The sequence below is a fragment of the Trichoplusia ni genome, chromosome 2 (genome assembly GCF_003590095.1).
Source record: "Trichoplusia ni isolate ovarian cell line Hi5 chromosome 2, tn1, whole genome shotgun sequence".
Taxonomy (NCBI): Eukaryota; Metazoa; Arthropoda; class Insecta; order Lepidoptera; family Noctuidae; genus Trichoplusia; species Trichoplusia ni.
The window spans coordinates 4,757,607-4,768,527 of record NC_039479.1 but is presented as its reverse complement, the minus strand read 5'-3'; positions in this window follow the sequence as shown (position 1 = coordinate 4,768,527).

Below are 10,921 nucleotides of genomic sequence, written 5' to 3'. Positions count from 1 at the left end.
TCTTTAGCACAATACTGGATCGATAGCGAAATAAATAAGTATTGTAGTCTACCACATAAATGATAGTAATTTAATAGTGATAATTAAAACAATTCGTGCAAAATTATTGCCTAACATCGATACATAAAAACTTACGCGTTTATCATATTACCTAGTACGATACGTTTAAAGCTCGTGTTTATCAAGTCTTACATACATTTAATAACATATCTCCCAGTCTTATCAATCATTATAAGCAATACTCATATATTTAACATTGAAGATACTCACCCCGTGTCAACTATTAAAGGCACTATTTATCTATGACATGGCAAATGTACTCGTGTTATGACAGCTAGCAATGAAATCGGTGTTAGATATCGACATAATTATATAGGTGAGCAGGTGGTTGATTGATGGAGGATCGTATGATTTACAGTAATATATGACGTTTAAAGATTATTATGTTACTTAGATTTCTAGATGTGCACCTAAGATACTTTTTTTTTGTCTAAGATCCTGAATGGATTTTAATGAAACTTGACAGGGAGCTTGCACTATAAATTGGAAAATCCGATCATTTCTTTCGATCAATAGATTTTCGTTTAGATGGAATGTAGTTAAATCATATCGTCAGTCTGTTGGTCAATTAGATTTTTATTGACTGAAACCTTACTCTGTATGTATCTACCGGGGTCATGATAGTCTTTGCGGACAATCCCACTGGCCTGACACACATCAACCCTGCTGGGCTCCACTGAGCACTTTTAACAGGCTGGTACTATCTTCCTATAGACAAAAATGAACTGCTGTTCGTTAGAACCTAGATTTGGCTTATTTTAGTCTTGAACTATTTGTGAAAGTCCAGGGAAGGTTTAATCCGTGAGAAAATGTGGAAAAGTTGCGCCAAAGACAAAAAAAAAAACGAAATCGGGGACTAAGCGGTTGAAGCCGCGGGAAATAGCTAGTTAATTATATATTAGAACATACTACACTAGTATTTAGGATGTAGATCCTAAATTTATATTCTAAATCCTAAGTTTTAAAAGCCCACATAGAAGACAAAGCCACGGTATAAATCTAGAATGTATACGCCCATCATTGCGACATTCCTTACACTAAGTTTTTTGATAAGCTCAAAACATTTGTATAATACTCGTGTTACTAAAATGACATGCTTTAAACATTTAAACACTTCAATTCTTGCAGGCATCAAATAGAGTGGATCCATTTTAATCAAATGACCGGATAAACACTCGAGGAATACTGATATTCCGTTTCATACCTTTCCTTAACAGACACAAGAATCTACCCATATTTGCACTCGAAGTGACTGTATAATACCAGAATATAAATCCCAAGTAATATAAGTCCCAAACCTGGGCAAAAGCCTCTTCCTATGTGGGTAGGTTTGAACATTGATCACCACGCTAGCTGATTGCGGGTTGGCGATTTTAGATTTCAATATTTGGCCTCCAGATTTCCTCACGATGTTTTTTTTGTCATGAATTGAATGAGTCACATCGGTACTTTTTTGCGTTGGGGTTCGAACCTGCATGCTTGCTGGTCGGAGAAATGTATTGTTTAGCCTAAATTCACCTATTAAGATTGAGTAGTATCGTGGTTCCCTTATGCACGGTCGGCCTTCAGTTGAAGTTTATCATGCAATCTATTCGAGGATAGATGACAAATTGATGTTAGAAACTAGATTGTCATCTAGTTTTGCTGATAAGCTAAATAAGGAAGATCGCCCACTTGCACGGTCTGAACCGGTTCTAATAGGACCAGTATAGTTCTGTTATTTGCCTGAGCGACTTGTTTTGAACTTTATTGTCACCTATTATAGGATAAAACTATGAAACACTTAATAAGGAAACAATTTTATGTGTAGACATCTTTATTTTAAGGTAAACTAGCTGTTGCCCGCTACTTCGTCCCCGTGGGTAGAAGATATAAGTTATGATTTATACCTGCCCTGTCCTTTTCACATTTTCCATTGTATCTTCGCTCCTATTAGTCGCAGCGTGATGGTTTATAGCCTAAAGCCTTCCTCGATGAATGGTCTATTCAACACAAAAATAATTTTTAAATTTGGACCAGTAGTTCCTGAGATTAGCGCGTTCAAACAAACAAACAAACAAACTCTTCAGCTTTATATATTAGTATAGAAGTATAGATAATCAACCTACTTTAAAAAGGGTTCTCAATTTTACTCAATTTTTTTAGGATTTGACCGAAAATCAATAGAAAGCTTTTAATAAATATATGTACATATTATGGCAAATCAAAATTGTTTTATATAAATCCTGTTCAATCTAAATTAATAATGAAGCATATTTTGTGTTAATAACAATTTTATGAGCTCATTAACATCCATGTCATATGCGGTTAACCTATGATCTTGAATTTATCTTTTAGGCTCTAAAATTACTTAGTAACATCAACTAAGGAAATGTATGTCAACTACGTACTTAAACTTAATTCGTCCGACTATCGATGAACAAGGATGAATCATATAGTACAATTCTACTTATCAAACTCTAATTATTTCAAGTCCAACTGTTTCCAATTTTGGAGGTCTTGGAGGTCTACTAACCAGTCTTACTTAGAGTTCTGCATATGTACAAGAGATTCGCCCTTTAATTGCTCATATCCCAGCTCAGGTATACGATACATTTTGCTCGCACAGGTTAGCGGCAACCGCCACACATTTTCAAATCAGAACCAGACATCTCTGCTGGAAACACAGCCTTAAATTTGTGGAAGAGAGATTGTTCTATCATTTGAAAACGATCTTAGTGTACAAGGGTAAAGTGGCAAAAGAAATCCATTAGAAAAGGGTTACCTCGTTAAAGTAAGGAAGATCGCTACGATAACATCTAAATAGAAAAATGAATACTGGTTTAAAACATAAACCCCGAACACTTAGGTGTTAGAAATTTTACGATTAAAATAATACCTGTATCATTCAGTTAGGTCATGTTTACTTATTGAAAGGTCAAAGAAAGTCCTTTTGAAGCGAACGTTTATTACGAAAGTTCATATAAATGTAGTATTCACAGTAATAAGGATAGAAAATTTATTATTCAAGTAAATATATTTAAATTCGAATACATGTAAACTATAAAATTGATACTTAATGAGGTAAGTTAATTTTATATGCCTTTATTTTCTAATGAAACTTGTCAAATCAGTTTCGAATAGGTACGTGTTTTGAAGAATAATATTGTATTCGCAAGTTTACGTTGTTCCCTGAGATAAAAACTGAAGACCATTTACAGATGGTGAGGGCACCAATTAAGTCTTTGAGTTCGACAATTAACATCTATGACTATCATATTTTTTAACTGCCGTTTTAAAGATCTGCAAAAAACAGTATTTAGGGCAAAGTTCGTAGGCCATGAGCCGCTCTGGCTTTCGCTGGTTTCCGAAATACTTTGAGAATCTAATAAAAAAAAAGTCTTAAATCTTTTTGTTTAAAAATGCTGAATTGTTAGCCTTGTAGTAGTAGGTCAGTTCTGTCATAAAAATATTATTATTGTAACCATTAGGAGGCAGATTCATAATGCGTTTTCTTCTGTGAGAACTGTCGTTTAGTCCACTCGCTATCGACGGGTTATCTCATAATTAAGGATTCGGCTTAAGTCCGAAATTAGTCGAGCAATCCTAAATAGGAGTGAGTAAATAAATTATATTGAAAAACAGTTTTAAATTCTCTTCTGAAACTGATATTTTCTGGTCGCATATCTCACAGTACTGTCCAGTGTCATGAAGCTTGCCCAGCATCAAGTATAATCATTCATTGTGTAGGTCCATCTCATCATGCCAGCTGACTAAAGGGCTCAACTCTCAAGCTTCTTAAACAAAAATGCATTTTCCCTGCAATTTACAATGAAGACATTAGCGATCTAGGCTTCATCAAGTGCACTAGGCAAATGACTTCGAGCAAAAAGTTAACCATCCGTGCCTTTGACGACAGAACAAACTACCGGCTGTAATAACGCCCTTCTCATTTTCTATGGGATTTATATACAAATGACACAGAACAAAGAATAGATAGACCCGCTAAAAATAACTGAATAAGGCATCTTTGGAGCCGATAATCTTAAATTGAACATAAATAGTCATGAAATATCTTTCATGGGATCAGTTCATAATTGTTCATTTAATAAAGTGTGACTTACGCGTAATCAGAATCACCTGACCTTTAAGTTTGAGATGAGGTGAATTTAGGACCCAAGAGGATTCCAGTTTTCAGCTCTTGTTATTTGATGTATGTACGTTGTAACACACTTTGTTTAATTGTCTGTAAATCACGTTAACTATTCGTACTACCTGTTTACACGGTTACAGTTCTCAAATTGATTTTATTTAGTAGCTATACTCTATGTACTTACAATTCTACATTTTATTAGGTCTGTGGTCAATGGACAGATCCGGCAATAAAATGTTTGATAGGTTTCTTTACCCTTTTTGTTGTAATGGGTGTTATAAAAATCGGTATTTTAATCAAATCTTGAAAAATAGCTGTATTTTTATGTAGCTCGTGCTGTGTTTTATAATAAGTTTTACACTTGCTAAATCAATATAAATTCCAAACAGTTTATAGTTCGTGGAGGTCGGTCATAGATTTGTTTTCTATTTGCAAGATGCAAGAAGGCTTACTATACAATAAATGATTACTTGAATGATAAAAATAGTTGGTCGCCGTGATTAACACAGGACGGTTTTAGTGTGGATTAATGTATGACGTGTTATTACGATTATTATGTTATTTGATAGGCATACTTTATGTATGTAACATTGTGTTACCTATTTTGTTTTATTTTTAGTATGATTATACGCATAAACGTATATGTTCTTTATTAGAAATTTTGACATGTATAATTTTATTAATTATAAGATTGAATGACGTAGCAATTTATGCCGCCTCCGTGTTCGGGGCTGTGCCAGGTAAATCAACGTTTGGGGTATTTCTTTCTTTGAGTTTTATTTTATTAGCCGGCAGCAGATACGTCATGCTCCCTTAGTCGTCACCGCCTGCGGTGGCGTCTTGGGTCGGGTCACCTCCTTCCCTCAAATATGGCGAGGGAGGTGATGGCTGACCCTTGCGTCATACTCGTGAACGGGTGCTGCTTGCGGTGGCTGGTCGGTCTGCTGACCTTGGCCGAGTAGTTGACAGTTTAAGTTCATAGTGGCTTAGGTACCATGACCTCAAATTTTTGTTTATTTGGCACGGCACCTACACACTTATTTTGATATATTTTTTAATAATTATATTGTAAATGGAAAGACAGCGTGCTGCTGGGGAGTTTGTTGCGCCGTTTCTTCTCTCACAGCAAAAGCACTTAGGAAGCGGTGACGGGTGGGCAAAACTGGGTGCTGTCAATGTAATTTGACCTTCAAAAAGTGCTACTTAGTAGCCTAATTTGAATAAATGACTTTTGATTTTGATTTGATTTTGATTTACTCGTTGAAAGACCAGGTGAAAATTTAAGAGGTCACTTCTGACGATTTCCATATTACAGAGAATCATCTGATGATCATTCAATTGCGCTTATAAGTTTTTGGTTCGGGTCGACGCAACATGTCTTCTTCTCCCATATCTTTCTATCTGACGTTATACCAAAATCTTAGCATTTCGTCTTTAACACAACCCATTCATCGTTTTTTTAGTCGTCCTCTTCCCCTATAGCCATCCACATCCATGCTCTACATCTTCACCACATGATAATCATTCTTCCGCATACCATGACATGACATGTCCATGTAAAGTCGAGAAAAAAAATGAGGAGTCGTCGAAGTATAATAAAAAGTACAAACAACGAGGTCCTCATTTAATTTCCTCTTTATCACTACATTATATCAATTTATATAATGTTTATCTCTGTAAGTAGGTAGGCAGAACGCCTTAACCATACATGTCGCTAGTTTTAACCAAAAACAAATGCTCATTTGTACGTCCTTCTTAAACTTCAATACGTTATAATTCAGGCCACAGAAATCCGGTCAAAAACCATGATACACTGATATAGTCAAAAATGTATTACGCCTATATATTTTTTATAAAATTGTAGACCATTTAGAATAGCTATTAATGTCTAATTTATTTCTCAACCAGCCCATCATATCAATTACTTTAAAACCGGTTTGCGATTCGTAACACAGAAGCGAAATTATCAAAAAACTTTGAGTATACTACAAACTTTCATTTGTAAACCGTAAATGGTCAAGTGTGAGTGGGATTCACATTATCTTGTATGTGTCAAACCTATTACCCAGAGGAGTTATGAAAACATTCTGTGAACATTATATTTTATATGATTTATAAAAAAATAGAATATTTATCAGAGAAATGAGATGAGATTAAAAATTTAATAAAAAATCGGCTCGGATTGCAATCATCATTATCATTCAAAGCCTTTGTCCTCCCACTACTGGGCAACATCCTACCCTTTCCCGTATTAGATTGCAATACTTTAAAGAAAATCATTTTTGGGTACTTAACCATTGACCTCGAGTTACATTAATTATAGTTAGTTTACTTTCATTTTTTATCTATGGCGAATCGTGGCTCAAGATAAAAAGATTTATGGCAGTGAAGCCGTCCTCTTATGAGAACCCTTCGCGTACGGAACCCTAATAACTTACGTTCTTAATTTTACCAATATCTTTAATAACTATCTTCCTTGTATATAATTAAAGTTATCAAGCGTTTACCTCCAAATGAGTTATTCGGTATTCCGCGATTTAATCTCTAAGCGCCTCTTGAAGTATTATTTTCGTAATGATACATGACTACCAAAGGTTTAGAAACCGTTTATTAATTAACAAAATTGTACTTTTACATAATTACTTTAATTAATCTAACTTAAAAAAGAGGTTATCTTCTGTATTTGGCCATTAATTTGATGAGAATGTAATATTTTTGGAATTACTGGTCATAAATTATTTGAATGTGTGAGTATGGGGCATTAAAAAGGTGTGCCTTATTATTACGGAGCCAATGTGTTTGAACAGATTCCGAACATGTTAATTATTTTTTATAATTAAAATAAACAATATACTCGAAGCAAGTAGCCAATACTCCAAAATAATGCGCTTAACAAATGAAATTTCTAGCAGATGAGAAAATGTTGTACGGTATGTGTTTTGTTTTTAACTTTTGCTTCCTTTCGGATTGTTGTGTATTTCCAGACTCAATAGCGGCAAGGCCTAATATTACTGGGTTAAATGATCAAAAGAACAATTCCCTACCAGTGTACTTATCCCTACTACATTTTTTAGGTTCTAAAGGTAAACGATCTTGGTGTGACTTTCAATACAAACACGTATTAAAGAATTGACTAACATACCTATATTATTTCAGTGGTGTAATTAATTTGTTTATCTTTATTGCTGTTCTACATTGTTTAAGTCGCATTTCAAACTGAAGTTTTAGTCAAAAATAACACCATGATTGTTTTCCTTTTTTAAGCACTGAAAACAAAATTAAATGAAGTCTACTCAATCAGACGTTCACCATGTATATGACAGACTACGTGACGTTTGGATATGCGTCGAAATAACGCTAGACCGAGGAAATGTTTATAATGAACATTTCGTCGAAGTTTTCATGTTAACATGGGAACAATGAGCAGTTACATTGATCGACTACTACTTGATAGTCGCATCGACTTCCCGGATATACTCGAGTTTTTCTCATAACACGATAGTTTCCGCGACTTTGTACGTAGTGCGTATAATTGCGACATTCAAATCACTGTTGATGTAAGGAAATTGTTTAAATTATGGTTGCGGAATTGAGGTTTTTAGGATTGCATACGCAAAGGGTAAAAATGGAAATCTATTAGTGAGGCTCCACTGTCTATATGTTTGTATGCCCGTCTGTCTGACACCAGGTTGTAGGTCTTCTAAATATATATATATATACTAGCTGACCCAGCAAACGTCGTTTTGCCTGATAAATTATATCTAGTTGGATGTATTTTTTAATGCTACATAATAAAAATATAAAAACAAAAAATTTCGTCCAAAAAAATAAAAAAATAATGTCAGAGTGGGCAACCCTTGTCACCCAGGTGTATGAAAAATAGATGTTGTTCTATTCTCAGTCCTACCCAATATGTATACAAAATTTCATAAGAATCGGTCAAACCGTTTCGGAGCAGTACGGTAACTAACATCGTGACACGGGAATTTTATATATTAGATATATAATGTATTTTTTTTAAACGTGTGATTAATTAAATTAGTTGTAGTCTCACTCAAGTATATAGGTAGAGGTCGTTTCCAAATATTGGGATATTTAAAGGCTGGTAACATTATTTTTGTAATTATTAAATGATATAACGGCTTACTCACGCGTATTAATCGGGGGTGCCCTACTAGTTTAGTTAGTTCGGCTCGCGATCCAGCCGCGTCAGCTCATGATTAAGGACTCCGGTTCTGTCCGAAACTAGTCGGCCACCCCCGATAAATACGCGTGAGTAAACTGTTACATCATTTAATAATGAATCAGTCTCACCATAGTTATTATAAAAAAATATTTTTGTATTATAATAAGCAATGTCTTTAAAGATAACACTCACGCCGTGATTTACCTACGTCACGATAAAAATGTTTCATAACCATGCATTAATTTAACTTAGAAGGAAAAACTATAAACTGAAAGCTATTAAATACCTCTTGCAACATAATAATTAAAGAATATAGAACGAGATAAATATTTTATTTCAATACATTATATTGTCGTTACTTTTTATATTGGTTTTTTATTTTTATGTTTCGACATAAGCATTGGAATATGAGAAATAAAGGTTTATGTTTAACCTTTGAAAGTATATTATTATTGTTTTATATAATATTAAACGGTGGGTAATGCGGCGAAACCCATCGCTTAATGAGTATTAGCCTTATAAAGACAGTTACATGGGGGATAATATTTAAATTTAATACTTTACTTTGTAAGGAATTTAAGTTGCCATATATTCATTGCCTGTGTAAGAAGCTCATTTAATGTAATTCAGTGTTTTGCATTATCGTTATAATAAAAATTAAATTAAGTAAATAAAACATCGTTCTTTTTGTGTATGTGTATATATATTTTAGGTCCATATTTTATCATTCACACTTGTACTTTTTATATAAACCCATATACAAATCAATAATTTGAATTTAAAGTGATGGAGGAAGGAAGAATCTATCTTTAAGAGGTGCTAGATGGCCCCCTAAAGCGAGAACATAAGTTAATGCACACCTTGTAAGGAATTTTAGTGATAGAAACACATAAAAACTTAATCACAATAAAACTTTATAGTCTTTCATGTCACTTGGGGTCAATGTATTTGTCTTCCATCTTTGCATCTTAATTAAAAAGACAGATGCATTTATTCTTCAACAACAGGTTTATATTAATATATTTTACACAGACTTATGTATAAATTATTATACTTAATGTATAAATGTTTAAATAATTTGTTACTGTTTCACAATATTACACAATTCTGTTTATTTCATGAATATTAAAAGATTATCACATTATTATCGTCTTGCATCTGTCATGTAGCTTTCGAATTGAGAACCAATTTTTAATAGCGATTTTGTGTGTGGGTAGACTTGATTTTGAATCAGATTTTATAACAAGTAAAAAATATTAACATATTTGAAAGGATGTATCTGAAAAGTTTAAAATTTAAAATGACCGTAGAAAATGGCACGAAAAAGGAAAGGCCTATGCCCAACAGTGGGAACACAAGGGCTGTGGATAATGATGATGATTTGAAAAATTCATAAAAACCCAATAAACTATTGTAGATACAAATTAGTTCTTAAATTCACGGCTGGAATTTTAACTAAAAACTCATATCTCTTGATTTCATCTTTCTTTAAACCATTAACAAATTAATCGTGAATTGGACATATGACTGGCAATTGTCGGAATGAAACTAATGAAGAATGCTCTAAAATTTAAATCTTGTCTTTCATTGATAGATATGGAATGCGATAAGTTTTTAATTTATTCAAAGGCATATGTCGAATCTCGCATTATTTTTAATAGCAACAATCGACCTTAATACTTTGATATAAAGACGACATTAAAGTAAAATGTGTGGTATATGAAATAAATTCCAGCAGCGTATGTGCTTGTTCAGCGCTATTGAATCATGATAGTCTTAAAGACAAGTTCTCATCAAACATATTGTCAGCCAATGATTGTTCATCATCACCATCTTACGCTATAGCTGTCCCCTGCTGGATATAGACCTCTCCATAATATGTCTCTCTTGCATCCAACGAGACCCAATGATTGTTAGTGCACAAAAATTATTAATCCTTGTGTCGCGGAGATCAAACCCGGACCACACATAGTAAGTTCAGTGTAACACTCAACACGCACGCTTTAGCATGGTGACTATACTAGGTGGTATCTATACTAATGTTTTAAATAAGATAGGCATATGCGTTTGTAACATTGTATCTCTGGATCTATTGAACCGATTTTGAAAATTCTTTTACCAATATAAATCCACGTTATTTGTGAGTAGGTATTGTACTATGTATATTAACCGAGAATTATGGCCGGACGAAGTGGGCCTGGGTCAGCTACTATTGTATCACACTAGCTAACACACTGTCAAAATAGGTGGCTAAGGCGGCCATACGTTTAATTTGAACGAGCGCTTAAATGTAGAGTTAATATTAACCATCTTGTTTTAAAGCGCTTTTTTCTGCTGACTTTCCAAAAAAATATGTATAATTGAGAATAATGTAGATGAGACAGATTGTCGACTTAATTAACATAATGGCTTTCACTTCTAAACAAAATACTTTTCAAATTGATCAGATATTGAATACTTTTGAATAATTAACTAAAAAAGTTTTTTATTGGGCATGGATTTATTTTGCATACCGCATAATATTGCGCAAAAGATGTATTATG